Source organism: Anabrus simplex, chromosome 8 (assembly GCF_040414725.1).
Source record: "Anabrus simplex isolate iqAnaSimp1 chromosome 8, ASM4041472v1, whole genome shotgun sequence".
Classification (NCBI taxonomy): domain Eukaryota; kingdom Metazoa; phylum Arthropoda; class Insecta; order Orthoptera; family Tettigoniidae; genus Anabrus; species Anabrus simplex.
Genome location: NC_090272.1, coordinates 192,997,373 through 193,015,495, shown reverse-complemented (window position 1 = coordinate 193,015,495; position 18,123 = coordinate 192,997,373). Strand labels below are relative to the sequence as shown.

The 18,123-nt window shown below is 41.1% G+C and overlaps 1 protein-coding gene and 1 pseudogene across 1 annotated transcript in view; one reads left to right on the top strand and one right to left on the bottom strand.

Annotated features, from left to right (window-relative positions):
* Positions 1-18,123, top strand: part of LOC136878950 (uncharacterized) — a 644,334-nt gene that overhangs the window by 255,649 nt on the left and 370,562 nt on the right. The gene's annotated exons all lie outside the window — the stretch shown is intronic.
* LOC136879454 (5S ribosomal RNA) lies at positions 10,338-10,462 on the bottom strand (annotated as a pseudogene).

Here is an 18,123-nt window from a genome sequence, read left to right as displayed (position 1 = left end):
GATGAAATGATACTGGAGAGTGTTGCTGGAATGAAACATGACAGGGGAAAACCGGAGTACCCGGAGAAAAATCTGTCCCGCCTCTGCTTTGTCCAGCACAAATCTGGTATGTAGTGACCGGGATTTGAACCACGGAACCCAACGATGAAAGGTCGGTGCGCTTTCGCCTCAACCACGGAGGCTCGTGATATATTACAGTGAGTTTAAATTTGTAGCATAGGAATCTAAAAATGTATATCTTGAATTTTACGGTTTCAATTTCCCTCAAGGAATCGCCTTTTAATAGAAAAAAACTACAAGGAAAGGAAAAATTTAGTGGCCTTTTGACTACCGTATGTTTTAGCAAACGTGGTATAATATCTGCCTGAGAATCTCAGACGGTAGAGTGCTCGCTTTCTGAGCCCATGTTGACAGGTGTGACCCGGGCTCAGTGCAGTGATATTTGAAGGTGCTCTAATACGTCAGCCTCGTGTCGGTACATTTTTTGGCACGTAAAGAATCTCCTATGGGCAAATTTCTGGCGAATCTGTATCTCAGAAAACAAGAAAAGTAACTAATAGGATGTAAACTAAATAACGGTGGTAGTAGTAGTAGTTCAATAAAATTTGAAAGATAGAGGGGAAGTTTGAAAGCAAGCTGTCACGTTCCAGGAGAGAGAAATTATCCTAACATCTGCTTGGAACGAATTGCGCTACCTTCAGAAGCCTTCTTAAAGTCAAAAACTAATAGATAATGCATAGATAAAATCTTAATTTCCTAAACATTTCCTTGTTTGTCAGACTGTGTTCTCTTGGCTCTCTGGAACATCGATGGCGCACTTGTATCATCTACGAATTGCTTCCCAAACATACAATCACTCAATTCCCTTTGAGCCTTTTGAAATAACGACAAAGCGATTGGATCAATACTCGGAGGTGAAGTTTCTGAAGCTTTTGTGTCTCTGTAGAAGAATTGCTCTGTTAGCTAATACGAGCCGCAAGCATGTAGCTTACTCTCGAACTAAACGTTCACATTCATTATCCGCTTACCACTGACGAGGGAAGTATTTGTGTTCGAGCGCTCAGAACTCTATGAAAAGTGGTAGCAGAGCTCAAATATGTTTGCTGAAAATGGCTGTAGGTCTCTTTTCCCTGTAAACTGACGTATTTGATCAAACGAATAACCTAAACACAGTTGCTGTTAAAAATGATGCTTCGACGTTTGGCCACAACATTGATATCGAGCCGAAAGCACACTATAGAAATGAATTATACACACATTAAAAATGTATCATCTCATGCCAAAGAGTTGTTGACTCTTCAAAAAAATCGAAATAGACATACAGATGTACCGTATCACTAGAGGCACATGTTCGAGGTGATTTTTTGTGTGCCTAATTTCGTCCATTTAAAAAAAAGTTATTTCGGTATATTTTTCGCTATTTTAATTTATTTAAGTTAGTAATTTCACTAAAATTTTATTCTCGGTTTTCAGCAAAAAATCTAATTAAATGCCATTTCAGTAAGTATTTCATTATCTATTCCTTGAATAGGGCCATAAAATTTCAAGTCTTTTTCAAATAGTGTCAGATATTTTCTCAGAATGCTGGTATAACTCAAGAAACCTCCCTTTCATTCACACTCCTACGCATACTGGGCCAAATATTTTCACAACGATTTTCCTTTCTTGTTTTTCTAAATTTTTAGTTAATGATCTACCTCCATTGATCAGGGTTTCTGGTGTGTATAATGCTTCAGGTTTGAAAAATTTAGCGTTCCGAGATATTGGTTTTTTGATGTACCTATTCCTTGTGATTCTGTGGGCTTCTTGTAATTTATAAATGTTCTCTTTGTTTGTTTTACGATTTAATTCGGATGGTTGGATGATTTCCCCTAGGTATTTAAAATTATTTAAGTAAGATATTTTACCATACTGAGTTACCGGAGGTTGTTTGTAAGTATCGAGGAGATCCTTCCATGTATGCGGTTTTCTAATGTGAGATTTGGAGTATAGTTTTAGATGAAATTGCGTGAAGTTTTTCCAGGGACTGAATTGCTTCTTGCCTATTGTTGGATAAAAATACCAGATCTGCGAAGGCCAAACATTATTATTATTATTATTATTATTATTATTATTATTATTATTATTATTATTATTATTATTATTTATATATTTAAAACACACGGCTGATTTTTTGTTACAGCGATTTTGAGAGAACGACTGAACCAATTGACATCTTAAAGCATTCTGAGGAAAGCTCTTGGCCTGTAGATTTGCCGAGTATCTTCAAAAGTATACACATTTCTAGGCGTATATTTCTAAATTATTAAAGAAAAATGTAGCATTCTGATTCGCCAATGCGCTCGCCAGTATTTCAAGGCCACCTGGACTGTGGTAGAGCTGAGGCATGAGCAGTCGGACGTCTTCTTGGTCATCTGTTCCTGTCTGTGTTGTGTTGCAGTTGCAGAGAATAGTTTAGTCGAGAAGAAGCTGTTCGGTGCAATGTTACTGCCTCTTTGTAGCTCTCCCTATATTTGCTAGCTTGAAAAAATGTTGGAGAAATGTAAAAGTCCTTTTCTCCGTTTCGTAATTTTAACATTAAGGCTTTGAACTTCTTGCACTCCGGTAAGTTAGGAAAGTGAGTCGATCCTCCTTGTCATAATTTACTGTCATGGAAACCCGAAGACTTCTAAAATGCGAATTTTGAAATCTGATTTGACTGACATTGTGCCCATAGCAAATCAGGAACAACTTTCAGTTACGTTAATGAAATTCTCGATGTGCCCCAACAAAGCAACACAAATGTAAGGACTGCATTTTTCGTCGATAGTCCCGTGCGCACTGCAAAATCGTATATATACCAGTCCTTAATACAAAAGTGGTTTAGTTTAGACCTTCGTGTGCTATTTTACTAGCGTGGACAGGAATAGCCACCATTTTGCTTCCCAACAGTCGATGAGTGCACTGTACAATCGAAATAGGCAGAGATTAATCCCTCGAGATGATTTAACTCCTTCAGATAAAACACTTCCATTTTCTTTTAAGTGGTACCAATTCCCATATCATTTGGCATTTTGTATCCGTTCAATAAAGCTCAAGGATAAACATTGGAGCGTGCAGATTTCAAGCATGGCATATGTTGCAATGTCAAGAATGCCAACTTTCGACGTCCTTAAAGTTGCAGTACTTCCAAAAAGTAATTGTACAAAGAATGTCTTATATAAATATTTACCCCCATTGACGTCTTGTTCTGACGGGATTCAGCTATTAATATTTCTTCAGTAACACTTTACAGGTGCGAATTTTCTAACTACTGTATATGACAGCTGCCTTCTCTAGTGTTGTTAAGACTGTCTGTTTCTATATTTTCTATATCCTAGTTACTGTGTCATGTCTTCGTATGCAGTCCTTCTGTATGCGTATTTATTATTATTATTATTATTATTATTATTCTGATTTCGTTATGCCCTTTCAAAGAGCGCGTTTGAACTTGTTCGTTGGCCTGATGGTTTTCGCCTTCTTATCCTCCCAAAATCTCTTCATGAAAGCACTGTGTTGCATCTTGCGTTCTGTGGACCTTTTCCTACCAGTTTTCTTGTTAGGTTTCTCCACGATTTTTTGCTTAGCTACTATTGCAGTAAAGAGTCCACGATCTTCTATGTCATCATCTGTGATATTCATTTCTTGGAGGTCCGCCTTGGTTGCTTCTAGCTAGTTTATATTGACCTCCTTTGAGTTGATTACTTTAAATAATCTTTAGGTGAGTCTGTCGCTGTCCATTCTGTAGATATGGACATAGAATTTCAGGCGTCTCTTGCGTACGGCATGAGTGAACCTGTCAGTTCATGAGTAGAGGTTAGCTGTTCTCCTCTTAATCCACATACCATTATTATCATATTGCTGCTGCTTTTACAGGCTACCCACAAGGACAAAGAGTACCTTAACCAATAGATATTATTTCAAAGAAGATTATTTAATACTTAAATTGAAATAGGGTAGGTTCAAGGTGGTTTTTATGGTCTATAAGTGTGGTTTCTGAAGATGGCTATCTATCCCTTAAATGCGGCTCTTCACAATTGAGTGGAGAAGTTTAGCACTTAGTCCAAATCTTTTCAAGAAGTCTACGAGTAGTTCGGTTATGGTCCCTGGAGCACCGATCATGAGGCTGGTGGTGTTTATGGATTCAAGCTTGTACAGTAATTGTCTTTGTAGTAAGGTATTGTGGTTTCATAGATTTGTCTTTTCTTAAGGTCAGCTTCTTCAGGTTGGTCTTGATTTGTCTCAGACCGGCTAGTCGGGTGGTCTATTATGTAGCCTACTGATGTGTGAGGGTCGATGGCGATTATGTCTGTTCATCTATTGCTTCCGTCAGTTGAGGGACCATGCACGTCCTCACAGGTTGCGTAGCCTATTAGTCTTAGACTGTCGGCAATCAGGGATCTGATGGTATGATGATCAGAATTGAGCAACAGGTCACCACGTGGACAGGATCCCAGGATTATTATTATTATTATTATTATTATTATTATTATTATTATTATTATTATTATTATTATTATTTCTGGAGTTTTTTACGAATGTATATCCTATAATTTAGGTTGAGTCGTATTAAGTTGGGGGAATCAGACTGTACTAAAATCTGGAGGATTAAATAATAATAATAATAATAATAATAATAATAATAATAATAATAATAATAATAATAATAATAATAATACTTACTTTACGTCCCACTAACTACATTTAGGGTTTTCGGAGACGCCGAGTTACCGGAATTTAGTCCCACAGGAGTTCATTTACGTGCCATTAAATCTACCGACAGGAGGCTGACGTATTTGAGCACTTTCAAATACCAGCGAACTGAGCCAGGATCGAACCTGCCAAGTTGGGGGCATAAGATTGCACCTCAACCGTCTAAGCCACTCAGTCCGTTGGATTATTGTTACAGAGCCCTTTTCGTCCCGTATGTATGCCAGCACAATAGTCACCTATATTATTTTGAGAGAAGAGTGTGAAAGACGCTGAATTATTGCAATATTTGCTGCGTTTATTTATTGATAGGATTTATTATTGCGTGTTACTGAATTTTATGGCTTCTTGTGAACCTCGCATTTCGTGATTCCGAACTTTACTTTATTGTCTCTTAAAATAGACCCTTGTCAGGTTAAACTTGCTAGCCAACGCTGCGGTAAAGCACCTTTGCATTCCCAAAGGAGCTTTGCGGGATATGTGGAAGTTTTCTCATCGTGAAACCTTCCATTATAACCGCTCTCAACTATAAATAAAACTCGTGAAACTTAACGTGGTGTATACAAGGCTGCAGGAGTTCCTTCTTGTACACGCATGCACAGAAATGGTGTCCGGACATAATCAACACTACCCCACTCCAGTATCGAAAACGAGGGGAAGGGAGTGAACGGGTAGTGCTGGAAGCACAGTGTGTGTATTGTTATACATCCACCACTGTGCCCATTTCAGTCACAACAGTCTTATAGTGGGCTGTCAACCTACAGCAATGCTTTAAGCGAAGAGGTGGGAAGGCGCCACGCTTTGTTTATATTGCGACACCAGTTCTGTGCATGCATATACCACGCTTATTTTTCGTCTTCACTGTCCGACCCTTCTTCGTTAACGTTTGTTCTTTTCTAATATGGACAGCGTGGCATTTATGAGGCCTAAGTTACTTATCCTTAGGGGCACGCAGCTGTGATTTTGCATCCGAGAGATAGCGGGTTCAAACCTCACTGTCGGCAGCCCTGAAGATGGTTTTCCGTGGTTTCCCATTTTCACACCAGGCAAATGCTCGGGCTGTACCTTAATTTAAGGCCTCGGCAACTTCCTTTCCACTTCTAGGCCTTTTCTATCCCATCGCCGCCTTAAGACCTGTCTCTATCGGTACGACGTAATGCTAGTTGTAAAAAAAAAGCGACGTAAAGCAAATTGAAAAAAACTTACCCTTAGCTCTACGGCCCTCTGAGAGTGTTCGACTTTTTCTACATCTTCCACCCATCTCAGTCTGGGTCTTTCTACTTTCCTCTTTCTTTTGCTTTTCCGTCCAACACTGCCTTCAGCAGTCTGGTGTCATTCATTCTTATCACATGGGGAAGCCATATGATAACCTTTTGCTTTTAATATCTGCGACTGTGTCATCTTTGTACAAAAGTCGTAGCTCATTGTTAGTACCTATTCTCGAAAATTCATTCCCCACTACGGGTGGATATCTTCCTTTCTCATACATTCAGATGTACGTATGATAGCCCTTTTTGACATACGCCATATTTCACCCCCATGCGTAACTATTGACCCATCCATTTTCTTGAAGGCCATTGGAGGAGTGGAAGGTAAAGAAGGCTTCTACTTCACGTAACCTCGGCACTGAGTAAGAGTGGTTAGCGCTGTACCCCCAGGAATTAACCTGGTACTCATTCCTGGTTCAGGTTGAGTCATAAATACTGTTCAGAAAGCGGAAATCTGGTTTCTTAAAATTTTCGACTTTCTGACGGGGAATCGAACGCACATCCTTCTGGGTGAAGACAGCACTCCTTTACCACCTCGGCCAGGCAGCCGCTATTGTCTTATAAAATATACAGTGTTTTTACTTTTTTACACACACTTTTAGATTTCAAAATGCGACTTACAGGCCCTAGTGTTAATGTAGGCTATATTTCCAGCGGCAGTTCTTTTAATTTCTTGCTTTGCTCCATGAGGTCTAAGTAGTCTTTCATCTCTCATCACCCTTCGTTCCGTTTACCCGATGCCTTCTGTTTGAAAATATCAGAATTATTTTTCTTATGGATGATTACCATGTAGTTCAGGGAATAAACGCCCACCAGGAACCACGACAGCAAGGAGTTTTGAATTGAATTTATTGATCACAATTTGCCTTTGAGGCTAATGAGACCCTTTATACAGGATGAGAAAAATAAAACTGACCCAGAAATTATTTATAAGACTGACGCCGAATTGATCCTTGTTAATGACCAGGAGAACTGTCCCTCACAGGAAATTCTGGAAACCGTAATTTCGACGCACCAATCGGTTCGCGTGCGCAGCACCCGAGTACATCGCTGTGTCATTACTTGTGAGTGAGAGAGAGGAGCAGACGTGTTTAGTGACCAGTTGATACAACACAAAATGGTGCTCACGATAAAACAGCACGTGTTCATTGTCGAGGGTTAGATGAAGCACGATTCGTGGAAAACCTGTGCGGAAACTCATTGCGCAAGAGTTTAACTCTGGAAGTGTTTTGGCGAAACGTCCAGCGAAGTCCGCAATGCAGAACTTACAAAGGGGGCATTCCCTACTCGTCACCACCAATTTCGCTCAAATTTATAGAACACGCAGGGCTTGGCTAGAAATGAAAGTACCCAAAGTGGGAACTCCAGATGGCCAAGCGTATAGAAAATAAAAATAAAAATAATAATGTTGACGCGGCTCTCGCACCGTATAAGTCACGTACGTTAGTGCGCACGCCACGCAATAGTTGGCGTAGCGGTAAGAGATTGGACTAGTAATTCGATGGTCGTGGGTTCGACTCCCCGTGTGGAGAATATTTTTTTCAATTTTTATATTATTCATTTATTTTAATTTATTTTATTTTATATATTTGTATGCAAAATGCATATAGGTCGTCATTTTTTTTAATGAGCGCATAATTGTAGAAAATTTGGAGTTGCGAACTTTCCCGACGTGTTCAAACAGAAATTCTTCTTTTTTCTCCTTTATTGGCTCTTCCCCCTCCTTGGGGAATGTGCCGTAAACGTGAATAGTCGTTTCGCTGTAAGATTCGTTTTCACCTCACAAGTGAAGGTTGCCCCTGGCGGCTGTACACAAACAATAGATTCTTGGCGCAGGTAGAAAAACGTTGGACAATTAAATCCCAATTTTTTACCTTCTCTATGCCTTTTGCTTAATTGGAGAATGAATAATATAAAAGTTGACAAAAAACCAGTCTCCACACGGTTAGTTGAACCCACGACCATCGAATTACCAGTCCGAACTCTTTCCGCTACGCCAACAACTGCTCGGCGTGCGCACTGAAATAAGTGGCTAATACGGTGCGAGAGCCGCGTCAACAGTTTTATTTTTATTTTCTATACGCATGGCCATCTGTAGTTCCCACTCCGGGTACTTTCATTTCTAGCCAAGCCCTGCGTGTTCTATTAATTTGAGCGAAATCGGTGGTGACGAGTAGGGAATGTCCCCTTGTTAGTGGCAAAATGGAATGAAACGGACTCTGTAACGAATAAAGCCGTAACTATCCGAAAAGAGCACGAAGTCCGACGAAATCTCAACGCCGATTATCTGTGCAAGTGGAAATGAAGAAATCGTCCTTTCGAAACTTCATCAAGAAGGTTCTGCATCTGTATCCTTACAAATTTACTACTGAGCTCGATAGCTGCAGTCACTTAAGTGCGGCCAGTGTCCAGTACTGGGGAGATAGTGAGTTCGAACCCGAGTGTCGGTAGCCCTGAAGATAGTCTACCGTGGTTTCCCATTTTCATACCAGACAAATGCTGGGGTGTACCTTAATTAAGGCCTCGGCCGCTTCCTGTTCCATCGTCGCCATAAGACGTATCTGTGTCGGTGCAACGCAAAACAACCTTTAAAATAAATAAATAAATAAATAAATAAATAGGCTCTGTAAATGCTAGACTTTCCTGGCGTTACTTACAAGCGAGTTCACCATTCGTTTCTCCGTCAGAAAGGGAACATTGCAATCACTCCTCGTTTCCCTTGCTCCGTATGCATGTAATATATGAATGCGTGGGGGTAGTGGAGGCGGTATTCCAATTCCCTGGAAGGTAATCAATCAGCCTCATAAAGTAATTACCTGAGGAAATGTTACCCCCAGCATGTTAACGTGAGAATGATACCGGGTAATCACCATAATGGGGAAGGATCCCGCATCCAGCCAAATTAACTTTCCGTTATGTATGACACTGTTGTCGAACGACTTTCTTCTGTCGGACAGTACTAAAAAAAAGTTCTTCATCCCGTAACGGTGTTGAAAATTTAGGCTGCTACCCAGCCGAGATTATGGACTCTGTATGATGAGATCAATAAAATCAATCATTCATTGTTGATCTGCATTTACGGCTGTCGTTTACACGACAGATTCCCTATAAAAAGTTTGTGTATACTCTCAAGTTTTCCCAGCGCAAAGTTTGTCACATTTTCTTAACAGGTGTAAGAAATGTAAAGATGTACGTATTTAATTCGAAGGAGGTGATTTTGATCCACCGTTTGCTAAACGTTAACTGTGTTACTGTGGGCACTTTTCTGATTGTACACCAATCTCATTTTTAACTTTCAGATAGGGATTATCGTAATTTTTATCAGATATTTCCCCATCTTTTATTAATCTTTTGACCCTTGACATAGGTGCAGTGATATAAATTGCATACAACAGCACTAATCCTTTCTCGGAATCTGGGATGGCTAAGTGCCTTTTCATTGGTCCGAGTTTGTAACACACTCCATGCAGTCTTGAAACGAAATCTAGGTTATTGAAGCTCTCTGTATGTTTGTAAGATCATTAGTGGCAAACAAGAGGAGCCGCTGGAAGATATTTATCTAGCTAGTTTTATTTCTGAAAATATTCATTTCCTGCGATGTTGAAGGTACAAGGGAATGTTATCGGATCAGCGCGAGAGCATCACAGTGGAAATTGTGGGAAAAAGTACTTGCTGATGAAGTGCACGTCGCGATCAAAGAAGTTACCGTACTCTTCTTATTACTTAATAGGGGGTTTAATTACAGGTGTACTGTATATTAACTTTATGAGGTACAAGACATTAGCTACAACAATACGTTGTGTAATATACTCCGCAATTAACAGTACATATAATTATTTTTAAATATTTGAAGTATTTTGATTATGCCTTTAATTTCATTATTTAATAGTGTCAAAATTAGAAAGCAGTAGACTATATAAAGCAACAACGATGACATTGTCATAAAAAATTTATTGTCTCATAACCATAAGTTAGTAATAAAAGGAATATACGAACATTTGTGTAAATTTAGTACATTAACCCCTCCCTCATGGCACTACAGCCCTTGAACGGCCTCGGCGTACCAAGTAACCGCTGCTCAGCCCGAAGGCCTGCAGATTAAGAGGTGTCGTGTGGTCAGCACGACGAATCCTCTCGGCCGTTAATTTTGGCTTTCTAGACCGGGGCCGCTATTTCACCGTCAGATAGTTCCTCAATTCTAGTCGCGTAGGCTGAGTGGACCTCGAACCAACCCTCAAGTCCACGTAAAAATCCCTGACCTGGCCGGTAATCGAACCCGGGGCCTCCGGGTAAGAGGCAGGCACGCTACCCCTGCACTACGGGACCGGCAAAAAGGAATTGAGCCAACGGCACGTGGTGTTCCCAAGCGGTCACCCAGCCGAGTACTGACCACGCCCAATGTTGCTCAAGTGCGGGGATCGGACGAGAACCGGTACCGGTGTATTCAACATGGTATGGCCTTTGGCAGAGTGCATTAACACTATTATATATTTTGTGAATATTGCATGTTTAATTACATACCTCGAAATATATACACAATAACTTACAGTCGATCTGCGAAGCAGTACCAGTATGACACGACTGATACACGATAACTCGCTACATAAACAACTGACTGTCTGGACTTATAACTGGCTCACTGAACTGATCACATACAAAATACACAGCGGTATACGAATGACCCGCCGTAGCGACACAGAGGGAGAATATCTCCGCCTAACGAGTTGGAGACCACCGGTGGATTTTGTAGTCCCCGCCGCCTGAGCACATGAAGGGTCACGACTCAGAATATGTCCGAGATGCCCACTCCTATTCCACAGTAACTGGTTACTACGCCACTCAGCCGTTGCCCGTGGTTCACGAACTACGACGTGCCTACAGCAACTCTCACCACGAACCATGAATAAATAATTCTTACATACATACATCTTCATTATAGACTGTTATGCCTTTCAGCGCTCAGTCTGCAAGCCTCTGTGGATTTACTAACCGCCGTCACAATCCTCTGTTTGTAGATAATTCTGTGGCTTCGATTACTTCTATACCTTTTATCTTTATATCGTTGGAAACTGACTCTAACCATCGTCGTCTGTGTCTCCATCTACCTCTCTACCCTCCATAACAGAATCCATTATTCTCCTAGGAAGCCTATCCTCCATTCGCCTCACATGACCCCATCACCGCAGCCGGGTTGATCTATCTTGATCTGTGGGGTTCATGCGTAACTTACCCTTTATCTCCTCATTCCGAGTACCCTCCTGCCATTGTTCCCACCTGTTTGTACCAGTAATCATTCTCGCTACTTTCATGTCTGTTACATCTAACTTATGCTTGGCTGAGTGGCTCAGACGATTGAGGTGATGACCCCAACTTGGCAGGTTCGATCGTGGCTCAGTCTCCTGGTATTTGAAGATGCTCAAATACGTCAGCCTTGTGTTGGTAGAACTGGCACGTAAAAGAACTCATGTGGGACTAACTTCTGGCACTTCGGTGTCACCGAAAACCGAAAAAGTAGTTAGTGGGACGTAAAGCCAATAGAATTATTTATTTATTTATTTATTTATTTCTTCTAACTTATGAATAAGATAGCCTGGGCCCACCCACGTTTGTAGTCCCGTAAAACAAATAGTTTCGTCCGGGAGCTGACTTTTCTGTTCCAGCTTTGTACCCTTAATTTGGCATTCATTTCTCTTGGTTTTCTTAGCTACTGGTATTAGTTTAGTCTTTTTTTTTTTTTTTTGCTAGGGGCTTTACGTCGCACCGACACAGATAGGTCTTATGGCGACGATGGGATGGGAAAGGCCTAGGAGTTGGAAGGAAGCGGCCGTGGCCTTAATTAAGGTACAGCCCCAGCATTTGCCTGGTGTGAAAATGGGAAACCACGGAAAACCATCTTCAGGGCTGCCGATAGTGGGATTCGAACCTACTATCTCCCGGATGCAGGCTCACAGCCGCGCGCCTCTACGCGCACGGCCAACTCGCCCGGTATTAGTTTAGTCTTGGAAAGGTTAATTTTCATACCACACTCCTTGCCCCTATAAATAAAAGCGAAAAAATTCTTTGTGTACACAATTTACACTCAGTACTAATTACATTCGTCCACCTCTGTGGTGTAGTGGTTAGCGTGATTAGCTGCCACCCCCGGAGGCCCGGGTTCGATTCCCGGCTCTGCCACGAAATTTGAAAAGTGGTACGAGGGCTGGAACGGGGTCCACTCAGCCTCGGGAGGTCAACTGAGTAGAGGTGGGTTCGATTCCCACCTCAGCCATCCTGGAAGTGGTTTTCCGTGGTTTCCCACTTCTCCTCCAGGCGAATGCCGGGATGGTACCTAACTTAAGGCCACGGCCGCTTCCTCCCCTCTTCCTTGCCTATCCCTTCCAATCTTCCCATCCCTCCACAAGGCCCCTGTTCAGCATAGCAGGTGAGGCCGCCTGGTAGAGGTACTGGTCATACTCCCCAGTTGTATCCCCGACCAAGAGTCTGAAGCTCCGGGACACTGCCCTTGAGGCGGTAGAGGTGGGATCCCTCGCTAAGTCCGAGGGAAAAACCGAACCTGGAGGGTAAACTGATGATGATGATGACTAATTACATTCAAGTGGAACTGATTTATACAATTTCTGACATGAGGGGTTATGTATTTCAGTGGCAATCAATCAGCCGTCCGTCCCTCCTCTTCAGTATATGCTTCTCACTTCACCATGTCTGAAGCTGTGCGGGACAGAGTAGAATTATCTAGTCGGATGTTGGAGACGAGGCGTCCTATTCAGGAATAGTGCTAATAAGCTATGCATATTAGTGTGTTTCAACCTCAAACAATCGCTTAATTTAGCTGCTTCATGCGTGAATAATGTCGCTAAAGAAATGTTTATCTGTACTTTACATGATGTTTCGTCGCAGATAGTGGAGTCATTTAATATTTTCCTCCATTAATAACGGTGTTATGACTTGTTTACCAGTATTAAATAGTTCCAATTGGCTGGCGGCCTGCAGTAAATTGTGTGCATTCCAAGGCGGCTGGCAGTGTTTTAGCGGACATTCACTGGTCACCGGTAGGGGCTTCTATATCAAGCAGGTTGTTTTAAATGGTTTCGGTTGAGATTGACCGTTCTCACCCGTTTATTAGTTATGACTAGAGCTCGATGTTTTATGTAACGTAATAATAAATAATAATATTGGCTTTACGTCCCACTAACTACTTTTACAGTTTCCGGAAACGCCGAGGTGCCGGAATTTAGTCCGCAGTTCTTTTACGTGCCGGTAAATCTACCGACCCGAGACTGACGTATTTGAGCACCTTCAATTACCACCGGACGGAGCCAGGATCGAACCTGCCAAGTTAGGATCAGAAGGCCAGCGCCTCAACCGTCTGAGCCAGTCAGGCAGGCTTACGTAATATCAAAGTGGTCACAGAGAATTAGGAAGTGTCTGGGTTGAATGGCTGAACAAGGAATTACTTAGAGCAATTTTAATATAACAGATTCGGAATTTTTATTTCTTTCCTTTTTGTAGTTCAAAATTGAAAGATGGAAAATTTGATTGAATAACATGCACATAGAACAGATTATTAATGAGTTCGTCAGCTCTAACAATAACAGGGACTTAGAAGTCCGAAAATCAGGTAAATACTTGAGATAATTATCATTTCGTTAATTTACATAGGAAAGAGCATTATTGCTCTTAACAGATACAGATATTTTATAAGAGCAGGATTTGCTCCAAGAAGTTACACTACTCAGGAGTCGGAGCTCCACATATACCAAAGTCTAGCCTCGCAGAGTTGTCAGTTTCTTATGACGCAGCAATATTCCACCAGACAACCTATTCCAAGGGAACTAACACAAGGGAATGTTTACACTCTGAAATAAGTAAACAGGGGCATAATTGCCCATACTACGTGGCCTTAATGGTAAAAAGAAAAGGTTGTACATAACCGGCCATGATTAAAAGGCAAGGGGGCGAAACACCACCACTCCTTGTACAAATGTTAAAATCCTAAGTGGGCTTACGGCCCGAAGATACAGAGGCTAATCCAATACTACACCGGGGTGACTAAAGTAGAAACATTAATGTCAAGACAAGGTTTACGAAATTTAGAGGTTGATAGCTTTTGTCACCCAATGCAAGGTTGAATAGGAAACACCAGAGGGTCATCACTCTTTGTTCCCTCACACTATATATTTCCCAGTAGGGAATAGAATCAGAGTCCTCAGACTTGCCGAAAATTCTACATTGCATCGCCAAGTTACAAAATTACATTACGAGGAAAGAGGTTGAAACCTTCATCTCAAACTATCTACAGGAGATATCACATGTCTAGGTAAATTCTGCCATTACCTTATGCCGGTGGATCTTCCTCAAGCAGGCCTCGCCCCCGCCTCTTGGGCTCACAAGTCGCACTTTCCAGCACTGGAACAGTTCAGACAGGACGGCCATGCCCCAATCTCAAACGGAGTTTTAAAGGGCCCTGCTTTTGTAGTACCATAAGGGGAAGATTCCAGAACTCTTTACTGATAGGCTGGATAACTACTGATTAGAAACCAGCTGAAGTGTTGACAACTTCGGTACATAAACAAAACAATGCTCGGAAACAAACTTGCCAACTGCAGAAATAAATATTACTCTATCCAGTAGTTAGTCTTTATTCCAGAAGAGGGAGCAACTAAATCAATGGTAGCGACATCTAACTGAAGATGAAATTTCTTGGGAATTTGCAAGTTCAAGTCAGTTGTCACAGATGGCCTTAGAGAAGGCGCGCAGTTTGAACAACCGGGGAGGGTGTACCCCTGGTACAGTACTAATGCACTAAATTTACAAAAATATTTGTATATTTCTTCTAGTATGACGGGAACGGGAAACTACAGCCGTAACTAAGTCCCGAGGACATGCAGCTCTCTCTGTATGAATGATAGGGTGGCATGGATGGCTGCATTAAGCCAGTCTATGGGCTGATGACTCAAACAGCAACATGACGTTATGATACGAGACAGTAAAATTGTTTTGAATACCTCCATATTATATGAAATAAATCATCTTTGTTGCTTTAGACAATTTATATAGTCTACCGCTTTCTAATTTTGACAGTGAAATAATTTTAAATACCTCCATAGTATATGAAAAAAATCATCTTTGTTGCTTTAGATAATGTATATAGTCTGCCGCTTTCTAATTTTGACAGTAAAATAATAAAATAAGAAGCATAATCAAAGTACATCAAATATTCAAAAATAATAATAATATGCACTGTAAATTACGGAGTACATATAGAATGTATTTTTGTAGTTAATTTCCTGTTACCCTCATGCCCTGAAAACGAAACAAATAAGTGAATACAGAATCTGTCTTTAAACCCCCATTAAGTAACACAAATATTACGTTCACTTTCTATATCGTGATGCGCAGTGTGTCAGCAAGTACTTCTCCGTGTTTTCCGTTGAGATGTTTTTGCGCTGATCCGATAAAATTCTCTTGTACTCTAAGAAGGGAATTATTATTTTCATTTAGGGGCCAATGACGGTAGATTAGGCCCCTTTAAACAAGCTTCATCATCATCATCATCATCATCATCATCATCATCATCACGATCATCATCATTATTTTCAAACATAAAACTAGCTGGGTGAAATATCTTGCAGGGGCCCTTCTTGTTCGCCGTTAATGATCTTACAAACAAAGAGCTTGAATAACCTAGATTTCATCTCAAGACTGTCTGACTCGTTGGCTGAACGGTCAGCGTACTGGCCTTCGGTTCAGAGGGTCCCGGGTTCGATTCCCGGCCGGGTCGGGGATTTTAACCTTAATTGGTTAATTCCAATGGGACGGGGCTGGGCGTATGGGGTTGTCTTCATCATCATTTCATCCTCATCACGACGCGCAGGTCACCTACGAGCGTCAAATAGAAAGACCTGCACTTGGCGAGCCGAACCCATCCTGGGATATCCCGACACTAAAAGCCATACGACATTTCATTTCATCTCAAGACTGCGTGGTGTTCGTTAGAAACTTTGACAGATGAAAGGCACCAACCTATCCCAGATTCTGAGAAAGGATTAGTGCTGTTGTATACAGATGACGCAGTCAGACCTACTGTATTACACAGAAAAAGGGTTAGAAATCCCAATTTTGAAGGAATTTTAAAGCCAATTTTAGCCCTTGAAATATATTCTATATGAGATGGAATTCGCTAATTCCATGTTAAGAAAACAGTTCTGCTCTTATGGACCTAAAAGGAGTGAACACACCCCCTCTTATATACCCGGAATGTTACTATGTACTTTGTATTTTATTATCAAAGAAAGAAAAATGGATGAAGCATATTTTTTTTACCCGCGCGTGATTGAACTTACTACTGCAGATTTTCTATTTCATAAATACATTCACAGGCAGGAAGCACAATGGCGGAAACACCCATCGCCTTTCTTCGTTTTCCTTGTGTGTCGCTCAGGTACACGTAACGCGTAATCCGTTACTACGTGAATCCTGGCAGCTTATTACTGTTGTAGAGAAGTCGTATTTGTATGTATTGCGTATGTTTCTTAGTCTTTATATCAGTGCGTACTTGCCTTGTGTTCAGTGAGTGTTACGTGATTAATTAACCTGCTTGTGCGATTTCTTTCTTTAACATTAACACAGTGATTTATTAACTTTATGGATGAGGCCGAGGAAGAAACAAAAGTGAACTGTGCTTAATTTGCTGCTCTCTTCCTTCCCCTTTTTATCTTGAACTTAAAAGCTGAATTTCACAAATCTATGCTCCGCCGTTTTTTCGTTATGCTGCGGAACACCAAAATGCGCCCCTCTAAAAATCCCGCCTCCCATCCCTATAGTTCAATCCCTCTGCATTTCTTTCCCAGCACTTTCCCTTCAAGTATGCTAATGATGAAAGTATTGTGTCTGATGACATGTCCAATAAATCATTTCCTGTTTTCCATTTCGTTTAAAATCTTCTCTCTTTTTTTAACTTCCCTTAAGACTTCCAGGTTGGTTTTTCTTTCCGTCCAGCTCGTTCTGGACATTTTCCGCCATATCCACATTTCAGCATTTCATTTCATTTCATGAATATGATTTTCAGCTTAGTTTCTTTCGCCTTTTATCTTGAACTTACATACTGAGTTTCACAAATTTACCTGCCATTGTTTTCCCTTGATGGTTTTTATTTTGCTTTACATCGCACCGACACGGATAGGTCGTATGGTGACAATAGAAGAGGAAAGGCCTAGAAATGAGAAGGAAGCGGCCGTGGCTTTAATTAAGGTACAGTCCCAGCATTTGTCTGGTGCGAAAATAGAAAACCGCGGAAAACCATCTTCAGGGCTGCCGACAGTGGGGTTCGAACCCACTATCTCAGGGATGCGAGCTCACAGCTGTTCGCCCCTGACCGCCCTTGATGTTTTTGAGTAGAGGTGTTCGATATGGCAACCTTGCTGTCATAAGAGCAATACTGTTTTCTTAACATGAAATGATCTACAGTTTATTTTAGTTGATGCTGGACCGAGCTCGATAGCTGCAGTCGCTTAAGTGCGGCCAGTATCCAGTATAGTAGGTTCGAACCCCACTGTCGGCAGCCCTGAAAATAGTTTTCCGTGGTTTCCCATTTTCACACCAGGCAAATACTGGGGCTGTACCTTAATTAAGGCCACGGCCGCTTCCTTCCCACTCCTAGCTCTTTCTTGTCCCATCGTCGCCGTAAGACCTATCTGTGTCGGTGCGACGGAAAACAACTAGCAAAAAAAATTGATGCTGGTGATGATGTTTGTTGTTTTAAGGGGCGTAACATCGAAGGTCATCGGCTCCAGTTTACTTTAGTCTGATAATAATAATATTTCATATTTATAATATTTATGATATAATTTAATGTAATATAATGTATATTATATATAATCTAATCTAATTTATAATATTTGGGGACAGCACAAACACCCAGCGCCCGGGCCACTGGAAGTAACCAACGAAGGTTAAAATATCTGACACGGCCTGGAATCGAACCCGAGACCCTCTGGACCAAAGGCCAGCACGCTAACCAATTAGTTATGGTGCCGGACAGTATGAAAATTAAACGAACTGACATATTACATAATTTTTTAATTTGCTTTAATAGTTATCTACATATGTACAAAAATGTTACATTCTT